Source organism: Argopecten irradians, chromosome 10 (assembly GCF_041381155.1).
Source record: "Argopecten irradians isolate NY chromosome 10, Ai_NY, whole genome shotgun sequence".
Classification (NCBI taxonomy): Eukaryota; Metazoa; Mollusca; class Bivalvia; order Pectinida; family Pectinidae; genus Argopecten; species Argopecten irradians.
In genome coordinates this window covers 17,283,740-17,303,170 of record NC_091143.1, presented here as the reverse complement: position 1 = coordinate 17,303,170, position 19,431 = coordinate 17,283,740, and the positions used below count along the sequence as shown (strand labels likewise).

The following is a 19,431-nucleotide window of genomic DNA, read 5'->3' as shown; positions in this document are numbered from 1 at the left end:
TTTCAAAATTTCATTTTGCATAGAGGCAAAGTTTTATCATTTTTTGCTTAATTTGTTTTTACTTAAATAATCACTGTGCGAGTATTTTTAGCTGTATCTTTTTTATGTTTTTGCTTTAAATCTTTATTAGGGCTGTGATTATTAAAATATTAAGCATTAATGTGTGAAATTATACAATTTTGTCACTTTATTTTAACATTTAATGGCAATTTGAGCACTTTTATTTTTTACTCTAAAATACTGAAAATAACAAATATTTAAATGGGCCAAAAACATAAGCACATGGACCCCCCATTTTTATGCCTGATTCAGAAAGAGCAAACTTTTTCCAAATTTTTTCCAAAAGTTTATACCAGAACTTTTTCTATAAAGGGTTGAATATAGCAAAAGGGCTGACAATGGTGTATTTTGTAGCTCAAAATTTAGGGGTAGGGGTAGCATATGTCGTTATTCTGAGGAATAATAGGAGTCATAGCTGGTGTATGTTTTTAAAGAAGACTACAGGAAAATATATTCTTCAAACTTCCATTCATATCAAACATCTCATTAGGAAATGATGGCTTTAATCTCTCGTGTATATGGTCAAAACGGCAAAATTCCCATAAAAATCCAATTGCTCAAAAACAAGCACACTGACATATGTTTTTTTTCCCATTTTTTCTTTAGTATGAACTCCTATTTCCAAAAATCTATATTTAAATATCTAAATTTAATATTTTGTTTAATTTTTTGTAGATTCCTTGGCGACCTTTCAAGTGACCTTGCATGATCATTTGCTCTTACAGACCATATCATACATGCCAGTTTGTGTATACTTACAGTCAGGTAAGTACAATTTTAAGTTACGTAATTTTAATTTCATGAAGAAAATTTCATAAGCAAATTACCAAATGTATTTAACTTAAATTCAGCACATAGACTTGAGTCAGTGGAGAAGAAAAAAATATGTAGACCACCAGAGGGCATTATACATAGAGCACTGTCCGAGTTACCATTATATACAAGGACACTTGCAATGTGTTGAAGGTTACAAGAAAAAAAAGTACCAGGACATTAAAAAAATTGAAAAAAATGAAAAGGCGCCAATAAGACGAAATTATTGCAAATCTATGCAGAATTGTGTAGTTTTGGTCTTTATTTATGCCAGTGCAATTGAAACTGATGCCTCAAAAAATATCGAGTGACGCTAAATATAGAGACATGGGTGCTTATTAGGTCGAATACAGTAAGACAAATATGCATATGACCTCTTGCTAAGAATTTAACTAGAATGGATAAATAAAAGTGTGATTTTAACTTTAATCGACAATTATTGTATTTGAATCTGGAATAACAGGATTTATCAAAAGATTGAATCTTTGATATTGATCATTCATATAGCCTATTCTTTTTTGATTAATTAAAGCCTCTGTCTTTCGGGAGTTGAGATAGTATTTCTGCTCCTTTGCATTAACTTAACCTTGATCACCTCAACCTCTGGCTGATCTTAAGACTTCTCCCCATTCGTCACTAATGCTAGTATGGAGGTGGGGGGATTACTTAACTGGATAAATTCCATAGTCCAATTTCTTCCTATGAAATCATTAGTGGATTTAGAATAGCAAGTTATTGTATATTTGATTATTCAAGTTACGTTAATATATATACAGAGATTTTGAGATCACAAAACCATGTGAATAAAGAACAATTTACTGTCGATTTGTCCCACCTTCTGCTGTTTATGACATTGAAAAACCATGTAAAAATATGACGTCACAATCACCGGAAGTTTGGACTATAATCAATGATAAATCATACTTCACCTATGTAGTTTTGGGATCTCAAAATTTTTGTATTTTACTTAATCTTGTTGATCATTGTCCATGAGATTTAATCAAAAGTGAAAAAAGTAAATTCCAACTTTTCACATTTCTAATAATCTTATTTTATAATTACCGTAATGTATAATATTCATGTGCTCCTGAACTTTCTGAACTCTCTGGTCAACATAAAAAAGGAGAATGTTATTATACTTGCGGGAGTTGTTTGTAGGAATGTGTGATGACAGGTTGATGGTCATTTTCTGTATGTGGGTCAGACATGTGTACCTGTATTCAGGTATCCATCATCTATCTCTAACCATCACTGTCATCTATTAATGGCACTCTGTGCTATAAATACCAGTGGTTAAAAAGTAGAAACACATTTCTGGATGCTTGAACAGTATGACCTTAACCTCTTGATGTAATAAGGTCAGCTGACCCTATTTATTCCATTGGACTTGAGCGATTTGACGTTCATACATATATGTATGGTGTAGTTGAGTGATATGTACGATGTGGGGTTTTCGTGTTAATCGTACAATGTCCACTGTTTTTAGCCTATGTACATTTTAAGGTTGTTTGCTCCTTTTCCTTCTTAGTGACCATTGGATTGATTACTCAACAGGAAAATATTGGTTATTCTTTTTCAAGATCGTATAAAATGAAAACAAATAATTTTCCATTGAAGTCATCTTAGCTATCAGTATTATTTTTGTTAGATCCCAGTATTGAGATAAACCATCAGAAAATATATTGTCATTATACATAGATTTTATTACAGGATTAAAGTGAAAAAACGTACTAAAAGTTAAAGAAAGAAAATTTGTGGAATTTTATATATCGCTTTGTTCAATAGAATCTGAAATATTCTTTTCTCAAAATTGCATATTTGAACATTCAAGAGCATTTTGTAGGGTTTAAGGGCATCAGTTCAGCAGTATTAAACATTTAGAATGGGGCTTATCGATATAGAAGATGACTGTTAAAATACATGACTTACACAAATGACATTGATGGAATGTGCATTGCCCATATTCCCTATCTTACAGAGGTGCAGAAGGGTCCAAGTTTATTGAATATAATATAAACTTCAAAACCTTACTTTTCAACTGCACAATCAGGAGAGATGAAATAAAAACATATTCTAATTTTGATTAGTTACATAAAAGATAATGATATGCTTTATGCAGTTTCCATGATGTCATGGTGTTGTTTTAATCAGGGGAATCCCAAGAACTTCATCTGAGAGGTTGATATGTGTTGCATATTACGTGTGGGCAAGAGTGTGGCTATACCGCAAGTAGCAGATCTACACTACACATGATGTCTTATGATATAGCCTAGGTAGTGACACATGGCTGGAACTAGCATGACAAGAACGATCATAAATTAGAACTTAAAACAAACATCATAGAGCGGGACTGACAACGTGACAATCACAGGAGGGGGCCGCGTTGATATATGGTTAAAATAAAGATACAAAACATGCCAAAACTGTTAGACTGAAGATGTTAGCTCTAGTACACCACAGAAACATGACGATTCATGCACCAATGACAACGAAGAATTTAGAATTGAATGACTAAGAACTGCTGCTACACAGGGAATTAGGAAAGGCATTAAGATGTGCTAACAAGTTTTGACATGGTATCGTCAAACTTGTCTATAAAGACCACTCCAGTGACAAACAAATACAATCTATACACAAAGGTCAAACTATGTCCAATTTCCAAGAACCCAATGAAAGCGGCCTCTTAGGCAGGTGGTCTTTATAAAGAGGTGGTTCCTTGCTATTTAGGACTCATTGAAAGTGGTCTTATAAACAGATGGTCTTTATAAAGAGGTGATTCCTGGCTATTTAGGACTCATTGAAAGTGGTCTTATAAACAGGTGGTCTTTATAAAGAGGTGATTCCTGGCTATTTAGGACTCATTGAAAGTGGTCTTATAAACAGGTGGTCTTTATACAAAGTTGGTTCCTGGCTATTTAGGACTCATTGAAAGTGGTCTTATAAACAGGTGGTCTTTATAAAGAGGTGATTCCTGGCTATTTAGGACTCATTGAAAGTGGTCTTATAAACAGATGGTCTTTCTAAAGAGGTGATTCCTGGCTATTTAGGACTCATTGAAAGTGGTCTTATAAACATATGGTCTTTCTAAAGAGGTGATTCCTTGCTATTTAGGACTCATTGAAAGTGGTCTTATAAACAGATGGTCTTTATAAAGAGGTGATTCCTGGCTATTTAGGACTCATTGAAAGTGGTCTTATAAACAGGTGGTCTTTATAAAGAGGTGATTCCTGGCTAATTTAGGACTCATTGAAAGTGGTCTTATAAACAGGTGGTCTTTATAAAGAGGTGATTCCTGGCTATTTAGGACTCATTGAAAGTGGTCTTATAAACAGATGGTCTTTATAAAGAGGTGATTCCTGGCTATTTAGGACTCATTGAAAGTGGTCTTATAAACAGGTGGTCTTTATAAAGAGGTGATTCCTGGCTATTTAGGACTCATTGAAAGTGGTCTTATAAACAGGTGGTCTTTATAAAGAGGTGATTCCTGGCTATTTAGGACTCATTGAAAGTGGTCTTATAAACAGGTGGTCTTTATAAAGAGGTGATTCCTGGCTATTTAGGACTCATTGAAAGTGGTCTTATAAACAGATGGTCTTTATAAAGAGGTATTCCTGCATTCCATGGCTATAACGGTATAAGAGGTACTCATTGAAAGTGGTCTTATAAACAGGTGGTCTTTATAAAGAGGTAATTCCTGGCTATTTAGAACTCATTGAAAGTGGTCTTATAAACAGGTGGTCTTTATAAAGAGGTGATTCCTGGCTATTTAGGACTCATTGAAAGTGGTCTTATAAACAGGTGGTCTTTATAAAGAGGTGATTCCTGGCTATTTAGGACTCATTGAAAGTGGTCTTATAAACAGGTGGTCTTTATAAAGAGGTGATTCCTGGCTATTTAGGACTCATTGAAAGTGGTCTTATAAACAGGTGGTCTTTATAAAGAGGTGATTCCTGGCTATTTAGGACTCATTGAAAGTCGTCTTATAAACAGGTGGTCTTTATAAAGAGGTAATTCTTGGCTATTTAGGACTCATTGAAAGTGGTCTTATAAACAGATGGTCTTTATAAAGAGGTGATTCCTGGCTATTTAGGACTCATTGAAAGTGGTCTTATAAACAGGTGGTCTTTATAAAGAGGTGATTCCTGGCTATTTAGGACTCATTGAAAGTGGTCTTATAAACAGGTGGTCTTTATAAAGAGGTGATTCCTGGCTATTTTGGACTCATTGAAAGTGGTCTTATAAACAGATGGTCTTTCTAAAGAGGTGATTCCTGGCTATTTAGGACTCATTGAAAGTGGTCTTATAAACAGGTGGTCTTTATAAAGAGGTGATTCCTGGCTATTTAGGACTCATTGAAAGTGGTCTTATAAACAGGTGCGCTTTATAAAGAGGTGATTCCTGGCTATTTAGGACTAATTGAAAGTGGTCTTATAAACAGGTGGTCTTTATACAAAGTTGGTTCCTGGCTTATACTTGGGACTAATACACAGGTGGCTATAATCACTTAAGGCAGGTATTACTGTATTTTGAATCAGTCTAGTGTGTTAAAATTGTAAGGTTTACTTTAACAGCTTTCAGTGATATTCTAAGAAAATTTAGCATTTGCATACCAAAATAAAACCAACACGGTTAAAATGACAAAATTATGATATTGTATAGTTATATATGTAGCATGCGGGCTATATATTTGATGGTAGATGTTCTGCATCTTTTCTGACTGTGTTGTTATAGTGATTTTTCTACTGTCATCTCTATAAGGTACTTATAAACAACTTTACTTGTTGTTAGCGGGTCTTTGGTTTCCATGGCAATGACTTAGGCATTTTGTAGCACATGCTTTTTTTTTATTTGTAGTTGTTCAAGGAATTGTGTGGGTGGCATTTTTTTCAAAACTTTAGAATAATGAAATGATTGAAGTAGGGTGGAGTAGAGGGGTTTATACATTTATATTTACACTTGCTAGGCTTGGTCACTATACTCTAATACTAGCCGATTTTGTTTACTATAACTGCATGGTAACATTGAACTTTGAACTTGCGTATGAAAATGTTCTGTGCAATGTAAAAGGACTACTTTTTTTTAAAAAGAAACACATGGCTTTGTTTACATTTTGACGCAACATTACGTGTATATTATTGTTTTTCATAGAATTTTGGAAAAATCTAAACAATATATACATGTTTTATATTTATATATATGATTCAAACAATTTTTTAAATTAACAATTGTATAAAGAAACGAAAAAAATATCCCGACCGGGCCGACGTGCTTTCATTTTTGTTAAAAATGATGGGTGTCAAATGTAAACATTACCTCTGTGCCTATGTTTGTCCTACGATCGAGTCTTTGGGGTGGACAGGCATGAGACCCTCTGATAGAGGTCAGTTATAAACATATCCTCTTGTCTTTGTTCTTTGAGAATTTAATCATGTGTATTATAAAACATGCAGCGCTAGTAATCCACGTGTTGACAGTTACGCGTCACCACAAATACATACAAGTGAAGTTGTTCCATAGATGGCGATGGATCTAAGCGTAGATTATATAATCACATGGCTCCGAAGGATGTAATATCGTCAAGTCAGATGACAATCTCAAACAAATTTAGCTACTTGAACACTGGTGTTTTGACAACTTCGGAAAACTCCAGTGTGTAAGTGTGCGTTAGCCTCGCCTCGCTGCACAATAACGGTCACCGAGTTCACACATGTGGCCGTGAACAAATACTTTATGTTATTACGCTATATATGAAATTTTAGCAAAATTGAATACCTATTTAAAGTTCTGATCTGATTAAATAAAATTATCTCTGAAATTTACTTTGTTTGTCATGTTTATTTTACTCTAAAATATTGAACTTTTTTGTTGTCGCGGATGAATAATTCTACCTTACGTGAAGCGTCATCATTCGCTGTTCAATTGAGTTAGCTCCTCCCACTTTTGACCGACTTTTATTGAATAATTACTTCACTTTCAAATGACAATTTTATTGCATAAAATATTAATAAAAAGTCGTGTGAGTGTAAATATAGGGATTGGATTTCGTTTTTATGTTAACCATGCTTGTATGGAGCAATTTCTCTAAGAATAACGCGCCCCATAGAATATATTCTTAGAGGAATTGCTCCACACAAGCATGGTTAACATAAAAACGAAATCCAATCCCTATACATTTTCACTGCAACCCCACTTATAATGTAACAATTTCCAAATGCAGTTGGCGTTGTTGAGTGCATGAACTGCCATTCACTTATTTTGATGTCGTAATCATAATTATGTCCTAAATTGTTGTACCAACAATCAAGGAATGCTGCTGTTCCATTTTTGGCGATAATGAATAGTTTATTCTTATTAGATACAAAATCTCTTTGACATTTATCCTAAAATTATTATGAAATGTAAACATGGAGGATGAATGCTAACTGGACAACAGCAAATTCAACAATTTTCTTCATTATGTCCCCCAAGCAAAGTGGGGGGACGTATATTGTTTTTGCTCAGGTTCTTACTATTATTATTATTATTACAAGCTAACCGATACTTACATTATATATATAATTGGCTTCTTAGGTAAAATATGTGTTTTCGTTTAAAAATCACATACAGTGTATATAACAATAATGACAATAAAAAAGCTAACCGAATTTTATAACATATATATAATATATATAATTCATTTTTCACAAAAAAAATAATACGGGCAGCCACTTGAAACGTCATGATATATACATGTGCATATCAAAAGGTCTCCAATACTTTAAAATGACATACGTATCAAATTACTAGTAAACGTTTCTGTCATAATTTGCGTGCCCCTGTGTTTTGGCTGAGGTGATCAAGATTGCATTTTACGGCCTCGGAATAGCAGTTGAGACTGCTTGTTTTACACATGTTCATAGAAATTTAACTGTCAAAAACAGATATATCTAGATTTAATATCCCATGAAAAGTTACATAATATAAGACCACGATCGAGAGCATCGTGACTAGCGATAGGCCATGGTCGTCTCCTTGCAGGCGTTGTATGGGATTCGCAAATTATTTAGTCCAGATGAAATAAATGATTATTCTAATTACTGGTTTATGTAAATAATGAATGTACTTGCAATATTTCCAACGTTGGACATTTTTATTTTGCTATAATTAATATCGATGCTGCTATCGTTTTTGCGATGAGATGAGATGAGGAGGTTTTGCAGAGTTATCTCTGTTTTCCCTGTCGGCACCAAAATAAAACTTGTATTGTAAGATAGTGACCAGGCATTCTGTTTATCCTGTAACTTTTTCATTATACATACAGAAGATGGTATTCAAAACGAAAGCAAATTGTCTGTTATTTACACGATTTCGCTTAAAGCGGAACGCTTCTTTGATGATCAATAAAAGTTGCATTCACTAAATCGAATGAGTGTGTACTCCTTTTTACTACCGTGGGAAATATATAAGCGACGTCATTCCGATGATTGTGACGTCACTGTTTGGCGGGACTGACTGCCGTTTCATTCACTCCTACTAAAAGTGACGTCACTGGAATGTTGGGGATCAAGTCAACAAATTTAGAAATTGAATCAAACGAAAGAAATTGAACATTTATTTACTGACATTGTAATATTTTCCTATTGCAACTATTACAGGAAATTCTTATTATCCGATATCGGGTTTTGTGCCCGACTAATGTCGATATTAGAGCTGAAAATGCATTGTTTCTTGATATTATTCCGCTCCTTTTGTTGATTTTAAATTCGTAAAATGAACTTAACCCGCGAAGGGCGTCAGAACGCTTGTTTTCAACGTGAATAAACACCGTAGTGATAAAGACCTTCCAAGTGAAAATTTGCATCAGGGAAATTGGGACACAAAAAGACGATTTTCTCCAAAAGTAAGTAAGTTACACTACTTTAATTTTGCTGGAATACTTAAAAAATCGTTCTGATTTCAGAACAATTGGAATTATGAAGATATCTCTTACAGTATTTTCATTATTATTATTATATATAATGTAAGTTCATTATTTCTTCCACTTTCTTCCGCTGGAATGGTTTCCGACACTTTTCTAAGAAACTACTGGGCTGATAATCATGAAACTTTGTAGACAGACTCTATAGGGTGTGGGGTGGTGCATAAAGGCTTTTTGCATAAAATATTTTTGGTATTCCATTTTCTGTTTTCAGGTTTCAGCCTCCGATCTCAATGAAAATTGGTCTATAGGGGTTTTAGGGGATGGCGAACAACATGCAAACATTTTTTGGTATTCCAAGATGGCCGCTAGTCCCCTTCCTGTTCTTCTTATTAAAGGCAAATCTGCATGTATATATTTAGATATAATCTGTGATTATCAATAAATCTTACATTGACAGAACTGTTGAAGATATATCTCAATAACACTCTTATATTACAAGTTGTACTCGTCAACCATAACCAGAGTACAGCAGTGTATGCTTCAATTCTTGTAATCATGACCTCCCAATAAAATGTTACCCTTTTTAGATTAATTAATGAACGCAAGATCAAATAAGAAATATATTACTTTTTTGTGCACAACAATAGATATAAGCATGTTTAATGTACATGAAATTGGAATATTTTTGGCGAGGTAATCACCTCGCCATTGTGATCGTGGTTGCAAAATTCTCTTTCAGTCAATTTCCTCAATATGATTGGCTTAAAACTTGCTCGCAGATACTAGCGCTCCTAACGGCAGTGTATTCAACAACTTTGATTTTACCGGGAATTTTAAATAGCAAATTTTGAATATGAAAGTTACTGAAATAAGCGTATCTGTAATGTTGAAATAGGATTAGTAGATTACTGCTTTCATATCCTTACCATATACATTATCCAAATGATCTTAGGTTGGAAAATTTTCACTTGAATTGTTTACAATGTATCTAGACTTTTCGTCCCGAAAATGTTGTTTACAACGCATGAAGACGTTTCATCCCGAAAATGCTTCGTTTCGCCCCACGCGTTTAGTCCCTACTAGTGACAATTATCCCGCAACGGAAAAAATGAAAGCAATATTTCACCTCAAACATCAAAATTGTTACAATAATGATTTTTGTTCTTTGAATCATATTAGTGCGGGAGCAAATAAATTTCAGGACGAAATGGAGATTAGTTTATCACGGCTGCGTTATGCCACATGTACGTGTAAATCCACAATGGAAGAAAGACAACTCTAACAAAATTTAGGATAAACTTTGTCTACTGCTCAAATAGCGCGTGACAGACGATGCACATTTTCTAAATGTGGCGTAATCTTCCAACTTACGGCAGTTAATAAGGTATGAATATTTACCCCATCCATAATTATCGATAATTTTATAAGCACATGTATACATTATCAGATTATATATACATATTAAGCACATTTAGAGGTTGTCACTAAACCATACTTTAAATACATTTTAGCCTCTTTCATCAAATGTAGGCCTACAGGAGCTTGACGTTCTGATAATATATATATATACAATGTAGCATATTCAGTAAACTACGTAATTAACGAAGTAAATATTTGAACCGAATGACACAAATCATACATAAAAATGTTCGTACAACTCGAAGTTAGATTTTTTTGGGCTACTACATTTGTAGATCGATGAAAATGCCGATTTCTTTTTCATAATTCTACCGTAGAACGTCATTAAAAAGCTGTTTCAATCTACAACAAACGTGGAGAAAACTGTTAAATGTTTAGCAATTATCCGGAGTTATATTTTATCAACAATCATCAGAGATTAGCAATTAAAACTTACATAAACATACTCCCGACTCTCACTTGCATTGTGTGATCACTCGAGCGAAACTAATCTCTACCACATGACACAGTCTTACAAATGCACTCACACAAAAGCCTACATGATCACTGTTTTTAGTGCGATTACATCTTTGGGTATGAACAATATATGTTTATTGATTTTTTTACTCGGCAAAATAGACTTTACGCCTTTCATAATCCAGCATCTGGGATCTTTTTTTAATAACTTATCAACGTGCCCATGCACACCTGCGTATACTTATACTTCTTTGTGCACATTATCAGATACATTATATGACAACTGCTATAATACAATCAATTTATGAAGGACAAAACTCTAAAGAACAGGAGGACTAAAGAACAACGGGAAATAAATTTCAATAATATTTACTCTAAACTGGTATTGATATTTATATAAAAAATGTTTAATTATATGATATTAGCCTTTTCAGTAATTACTCTGTTAATACAATTATTGTTTCCTTATGTTTTACAGAATGTCTACATGCAAGTATCATTTCAATTGGAACCAGTCCAGGAGAAAAATTGTGTGAACAAAATGAAAGAAATAATGTTCAACTGTGGTAGCTTAATACTTAATTAATACTGTAATAGTTTTTGATCTGAAAATAATTACTAACATCATGTTCAAATTCCATATATACATTTGTATAATACATTTAATGTTGTTTAAACATTTTTGATCCAAATAATTACCATCATCATGACATCTTCATTCCATATATACAATACACATAAGTGTTGTGATTTGTGAATTTTACTTTAATATGATTTAAGCATATACTTGGTATTTGTTTATTTTCTATGACATGTACATGCTTGAAATAAAAAGAATAAATAAAACATTCAATTTATAACACTATATGACATTATTTGTTAATATTTTTAGAAAACATATTTAGATTATCGTTAATAATACACTAATCGTCATCTTCGGCACAATTTATTCAAAATAAATTAAATGTTAATTCGCATAACACAGGTGGTTTTCCCTCCTTGACGATCAATCTGTTTTCCCTCCTTGACGATCAATCTTCTCTGATCACTCTGAAAGTGGTGATTTTACCTTTTCTGCAATTCTGCAAGATCAGCTTACATATTGTTTATTTACCTTGAACATATACATGCACGGTATGGTACCTTATTTATATCTCCTTTCCTATTTTCAATCTACCATGATGACTTGGAATCTTATCTGGTGAAAAAAGAATGTTAATTGTCTGACAACTATTGACAAATTATTTATAGATAATATTGAAATGTATCCCAGACTTTTTATCATTTTATATGCCGATGACACTGTTCTACAACAAATGTTACACGGATTTGAACAACATTGCATTACATAGAAATTATAACCCAATATCAGAAAGATAAAAGTTGTGATATTCTCAAAACGTAAATTGGTCCAACAACACCAGTTTACGTTATGGGATATATAATTATTTTGATAAGAAGGGTATACATATCTAGGTATATTTTTAACATTAATGGTAGCGTTTTTAAAGAAAAGGAAAAAACTGCAGAACAAAAAATTAAATCCGTGTTTGCTATATTTAAGAAACTAAGGAAGGAATGTATCCCTTCCTGTTCATTTTTAACTGAAAATATTTTAGTCACTTGTAATGCCAGTTTTATTATACTCATCAGAAGTATTGGGATTTGAAAATACAAATATTGTAGAAAAATTCATTTGTAATTTCCTCAAGTTAGGAAAGTGTATAAAACAATTCATGGTCTATGGCGAGCTAACAAGATACCCAATTGATATTGAAATAAAATGTAGAATGATTACTTTTTGGCATAACTACATAATATCAAATAAATTATCAAGTAATATTTATGAATTAATGTATACTTTACATGAAAATGGACCAGATGTTTTTTAAATGTCTGTAAGATGTGTAAGATATTTTATCCAGAGCTAGTTTAAATCATGTTTGGATATTATATCAATCAACTTGTTAAAAGTAGACCAATTGACCAATTTATTCAGAAATGGTATGACTGTATTGATAAGTCTTCTAGAGGACTGACATATTCTACATTTAAGACATTTTGGCATAGAAAAATATGCCTCTTGTCTGTCTCTGCTGCAAAACAATACTTGTTAACTGATACTTTGGTGCCAGGAACTTGATGAGAATAGCAATTCAGAATGAATATTTTAATTGACATCAAATTAACAAAGAAAAGGTTAAAGATGCTATAAAATCATTTGGCATATAACATCATAGGAAATATTAGCATGGGCTCCCAAGAGTTTAGTAAGTGTTTCTTATTTAACACCTTGGTGTCCAAGAAATCCTCAAAAGTCCAAACTGGAAGGAACACTAGCAAAATTTATTTCTTATTGTCAAAAAAAAAAAAAAGTGTTGACTTTAGAAATATATTCCTCCAATCATCGAGACCGAGCCATTTAGTACTTTCAGTACTTTGATTGTTTATTTGTTTGGTTTTTTTTAATTGTTTATTCATTGAATTAAGATTTGTGTACCTGTTAATAAAAATAAAAATTGAGGTTTAAAATACAAGATGTATAGCATTATATAACAGGAGAGGAGAAGATACCAGAGAAGAACCAGGGTCCTCCAAACACTGGATGGTCAGAATGTTCTACTGTTTGAGCTACCTGGTCACTGATGTTCAACCCAGTCCAATTCAGCTGCACTCCTCCCTCCTTTCGTGAAGTATTTCCCCTGAAATACATGAGTCCCTTGTATCATTATTGCAGGTATTTAGTTGAGCGCCGACTTTGTCACAGGAAGGGGAAATTATAAAGTAACTGCCTAACTTTGATTGGGGGGATGAAACACATGCTGGGTGCTCTCTTAATTGAGCTACCTGGTCACCGATGAATACCAGAGTTCAGTCCCAATTCACATTATTTACAACTTGTGTTTGCTGGGTGACATCAACAAACATTGATTTGTTGTTCTCAGAGATTTTCACACCTTCATAACTTTGTGGTATTGCTATGGTAACAATAAAGCAACTAGGGTAGGGAAAGATACCAATAGGTAAGGTCGCAACTCATGATTCTGTCGCATCATCATGTGTTATATCACCTACCTGGTTTAAAATGTATGGTCACAAAACAAATTTTTACGTAAATTTTCAGTCCTGATATTGACCTAGATGATGAGAAATAGGACAAAATACATGTATTACACCAAAAGCTCACAATTTGCTATAAGATCTCAATACTGGACAGTGTTAACCAGTTTTACATAGGATTCTGTTACCTGAATGTAACCCTGGTGAATACTAGCCGCAATATACTGCTCAGCTAGAGACTTTTAGCTCAATCGGTTGAGCGTCAGACTAGTAACACAGAGGTCCCGAGTTCGAATGCTGGCTGAGGCAGTGATTATGTTTATGTCAAATCAGGTGCTCTGTTACATTGGCGCCCATGTAGGGACTCGGGGAAATACTTAGCCATGCCCCACAGGTATTGTTGTTAACTCCTAGAAACTCGAGAATAAGTTCTTTTCTTGAGGGGGGAGTATGTAACTCCTGTGAATTTAGTCGCAATATACCGCTCAGCTAGAGAGAACTTCTCTTCAGCTCGATCGGTTGAGTATCAGACTATAGTAACCCAGAGGTTCCTGAGTTTGAATCCTGGCAGAGGCAGTGATTATGTTTGTGTCAAATCATGTGCTCTGTTACATTAATGAAACGGGTGGGATATATTCTATTTGGGCAGAGACGCAACACCAGTTTTAGTTTCTCTGATTTCTTTATTGCTCTGATATGCATAGACAAAAACCCTTGCTTAGCTCTGGGATATACACGTTCCCAGTCCGCACATGCCAAAGTGAATGGTGTTAATTTTGGGTCACATGACAGTGTGGAAAGGATAAATATGAAAAGACAGGTCAAGGGTCACGAGCATAACACAAACATACACATAATAATATGGACATTGACATAGGGTTGTTTTGGTTGAAACACACAAGAAACAAAACGTAACAATCCATGAAAAATATCACACGTAATGTCGAATTAATGACCAATGCAATAATCAAACGCTTTTTCAAAAATTTCTTTCATTGGCGTATATTACACAAATTACACACAAACTACAGCATCGTGTTTGGTTAACAAATGGCGTAACCTAGACCGGACAGACTGTCCCTGCCACATTAATATTTTGTGTCATATCACCTGGATTAAAATGGTAACAAAAGAACTTTTTACGTAAATTTTCTGATGCCTTGACAGGATATAATATGGGGAAAAATTACAAAAACTCACAGTTTAGCACAAGATCTGGATAATAGACAGTGTTGTTCACAGTTTTACCAGTGTGAGAGTTTTTTCCTCTTGACATCCCAGAACATTGTTAAGCATAATTGGTTAATATTCCTTCCTCTTATCTAAGAGATTTCCGTTTAATTAAGATTTTTTTTTTGTGTTTTTGTTTTTTTGTAATTTTACACCAACAGAAAGTATTACAAATATACAAAACCAGGTACCATGAATTTACAATATTATACAACTTTCTTTTGCGGCTGTTCAATTTCACAATTTCCATTTCAAAACAAGTTCAAAAAGATTAACATTCGCAGATATAAAAATTGTCTCAAAATTCCTATCTGAATCATCGTTAATTTGCTGAGATAAACTTTCATTGATTTACTTGGAATGTGAAATTCGCGAAAGTAAATCGAAGGCGTATAAAAGTTGGTTTACAGTATAGATTTCCCATAGATTTTTTTTCTTCTTTTTTTTCCCAACAATGTCATATACTACGATAACACAATGTTTACATATTCACAAATGAGTGATAGTTGAAATCCATGTTTTAAATCCCTATTTTTCCTCTCTCTTTTTCTTATTATTCTTTTTATATTTCTGTAATTTAGAATGATAAAACATAATGAAAGTCGGTCTCATTGTCACAATTGCTGAAAAGTCACCATTTTATTCTGTTAAGCGTGAAATGCTGAAAGGTGATCATATATAAATATATAAAGTTGTTTTGTTTTATTGTCAGTTTAAGGGTTGAAATAATACTATTCGGTGTGAGGGAGGAAAGATTTCCTTGATGACTACAGTGATGATGTATGTGTCTGTGTGAGGTTTGGGGCCAGACATCACATCAAGGCTCCCGACCTGATCACCTTGTGCTACGGTGATTAATGAGTAGTGCCCAGATCAAATGCAATTAATATGCAATATAGCATTGCCTTGATATGTAAATGTATTAAAACGACAACCGTCAATATTAATTTACATAAAAAAGCCAGCTGTAATTTGTTAAAAGACAGACGTTACGCTGTAATCTGCATATTCAAAAACTCAGTTGGCGACAAAAAATATCCTGAAAATTCACTTTGAACCCTAATGGGAATAAATTAGCTGAGATTTGTTTAAATATTTGTTAAGTCTTTTCCTGATGATTAGTAATGTAAAATTTCATATTTTTATATCAAGTTATAAATTTGGCATTTCTGTTTTCGCAGTAGTAGACTCAGGGACCGATTTAAATTATTTGATAGTTCTTGATTTGATAGTTAAATCTTGAATTAAATGCTGCATATTTCCCCCGCGAAACGCGTTTATGGAGGATATTAAATTGGGCTCCGTCTGTGCGTCAATGCATCCGTGCATCCGTCCATGCATCCGTCCGAGATTCTATTCCTGACTATAACTCCAAAACCGATCAAGGCAGCTCCTTGACATTTCTGTATACATCAGACAAGTGCCATAGTTGTGCCTTTTGTTATTGCGACCTTCCATTTTGGGAATTTTTTCCATTACCATGAAAACTCAGTCAAAAATACCAAATTACTGGGGGTTTTTTCTCCGGGCATGGAAAGTTAGTCAAAACACCAAGTTACTTTTTCTTTTTGTCTCTGGGCTATAACTCTAAAACTATTCAAAGCAGCTCCTTGAAACTTTCTGTATACATCAGACAAGTATCCTAGTTATGCCTTTTGCTATTGGGGACCTTCCATTTTGGAATTTTTTCCCATTACCATGGAAACTTAGTCAAAAATACCAAGTTACAGTTTCCTTTTGTTTCAGGACTATAACTCCAAAACCATTCAAAGCAGCTCCAGGAATTTTTCTGAATATATCAGACCTTCAAATTTTGGATTTTTTTCTGTAACCATGGAAACTCTCAAAACTACCAAATTAGAGTTTCTTTTTGTTACCTGCTGTTATTTTTTTTTCAGTTTTACAATACTTGCATACATTTAAAGTTATACTTGAATAATTGTTACTTTGACCTTGATGTATTTGGGTTTTTATACCAACTGTTGGGCGCAGGGATAATGCCACACTTTACATTTCCTTGTTTAAAAACAAAAGTCAATTGCTTCTTATACAGTTAGGTCTAGAGATAATGGACTGATCACTGAATTGTCCCTTTAACCAGTACCACAACTTGGACTAGAGGTGTCAGACTTTTGGAGAGTTTAACCTCCTCTCTACTACTATGGAGGACTTGTGATAGATTTTACATTACCTTTTGACTACTAAGCTTAGCAATATGAATGTTTCTCAATTCCTGTGAACTTGTGATGTGAATATTCCTATTGACAAGCTTATAAATGACTGCATTTAAGAACTTTTCCAATAAAACTTGTCATAAAACTATGAAAGTATAAGCTTAAAAAATCCAGTAAGATCACATCTAGTTCAGTATAACACTTAAAGTGATAATTCATTATGACATATGACAAACACTTTGTTTCAAATATATCAGTGAATACATATATGCAAATTTTGTTATGTAAATGAAGAGATAATAAATTGCCTTTAAGAATTGACTGGGAAAGTGATGCAGTCAGTGTTATTAGATAAGAATAGCGATTGAAATATTTTCATGTAAATATTTTTAATTGGACGAAATAAATATGAGGAGAACGTTTTCCACGACTGACAAAAAATACATATATATTATATAATTAGAAAAAGTTTATATTAAAACTTTTTAATTGCTTATGGTTAGGATGAGTTAGAGAAATAATCATTTACTTATTTTGTACATAGGTTCTTAGGTGGTACTTAAAGATGACATAAAATTCTGCCGAAGGTCCCCATTATGGAATGGGTAGGGATGAAGTTAAGACATTTTACCAGTTAGGTATAGTTCAAGGTCAAAAGTCTTTCCACTCTGTTAATTTTCCTTAAAGATTCTTAGTATTCATCGAGTTTTCTTGACCTTATTTATCGAAAGAATGGGAGAATGTGTGCTGTCCCAACTCAAACTAATTACGTAATTTCCAGATATACTATTTTTATGCACTGTTAAAGTTTTATGAAACTGTTTCTTTCTTTACTCTTGCCAATATGTTGATAAAATAGTTTTGCCTTTTAATAGGTTTTCTCAAAAATTACACGACAGAGAATTGTACTTAAATTATGAGCTAAAAGAGTAGACTGATTTGTTTAGAATCTATCAATGGATACATTCAATGAAAAAATGTCAAAATACAGAGAATATAGAGGAAAAAATAAGACATTTGACCTGAAATTGTAGAATATTAAAATCAGTGATAAAAATCACTTTGAAAACTAATGTTTGAGAACTTTTGTCTTGATGACATGTTAATCTAAACTTTCAAATTAAGGGGGATAGTTCAGTGTCAAAATTTTGATGAGGAAATATTACTTACAACTTAGGGTCTACTGGCCAGTTTAAGGGAGTGTTTAAATTGAAATTTCTATGTGTTACAGAAAAAAAGAAAAAAAAATCCTGCAAGTTAAGTTATACTAGCTAAATTAATGAAGAATAAAATTTTCATGATTTGGGTTTATAAGACATATTCAATCAAATTATGATTTGAAGTTCAGTTTTCAGTAATAAAGCAGATTGCATCATGTCACGAAGTTTTTTTTTGGTTTTTTTTTTAAATGTTTGTTGTAAATAAACCAGCTTTTCTGATCTAGACTTGAACTTTGAATTCTTCAGAATCGTTCTCAAATAAAGATTAAAAGTTTGATACCATTCATCCTGAATTGCTTTACATCTAAATCCACATGAACAATTCATTCAAAAAATCTAATAATTATCAGCTTTTCAGTACAAATTAAATTTTGTCTACGTAGATTTTCTGAATTTTAATTGACCTTCTGTTTTAATAAATTTGCAATATCAGTGGATGATATAATTAGTCATATAATTGATTAATGGTGATTAATTCAGGACTAAACTATGCTCAAATCGTGTGGTACCACTGTGATTATGTGTGCAGATAAAGGTGAGCGTGTCATATGAAATCACAAACTTCTAAAAAATTTGTGCAAAACTCATTTTTAATTACAAAAAAAAATACCAAATAAAATGTACATTTTCATTTTAAATAATTCTTTCTTGCCATGCAGGAAAATATCATTTGATAAAAGTACTTAAAATTTATACAGGTATTTGACATACAAATCTAATCTTACTCAAAACATCTAATTTACATTATTAATTGCTTAGATTAAAATGCTGACTAGAAATCTATGATCGCTTAAACCTTATTTGTTGATATATAACTGAACATGAAATGAGATAAGTAATTATGAGGGAAAAATACATTTTCAAAATAGAATTTTGTGATTTGCTTTATATAGGAGCTGATCAGTATAAAGTTATTGTCTTTCTGAAAGAGAAATAAGATAAAAAGTAAACTATAAATTGTCAAATTCTAGTTATTATAATTTTAAAAGGACATATTTTTGTTTGTTTATTGATAAATAATATGTGGCCAAAATCAGTTATTAGATGTTGAAAAATATAAAGATTTGTTTTTTGAAGAATGCAGAAATTTTTTTTCCTT

The 19,431-nt window shown here is 32.8% G+C and overlaps 1 protein-coding gene across 1 annotated transcript in view; it reads left to right on the top strand.

Annotated features, from left to right (window-relative positions):
- Positions 1-735: 735 nt before the first annotated feature.
- Positions 736-19,431, top strand: part of LOC138333276 (myocyte-specific enhancer factor 2C-like) — a 122,720-nt gene continuing 104,024 nt past the window's right edge. Inside the window, exon 1 of the mRNA XM_069281556.1 lies at positions 736-825. The gene's annotated coding sequence lies outside the window, so the exon portion shown is untranslated. The remainder of the gene's footprint in view (positions 826-19,431) is intronic.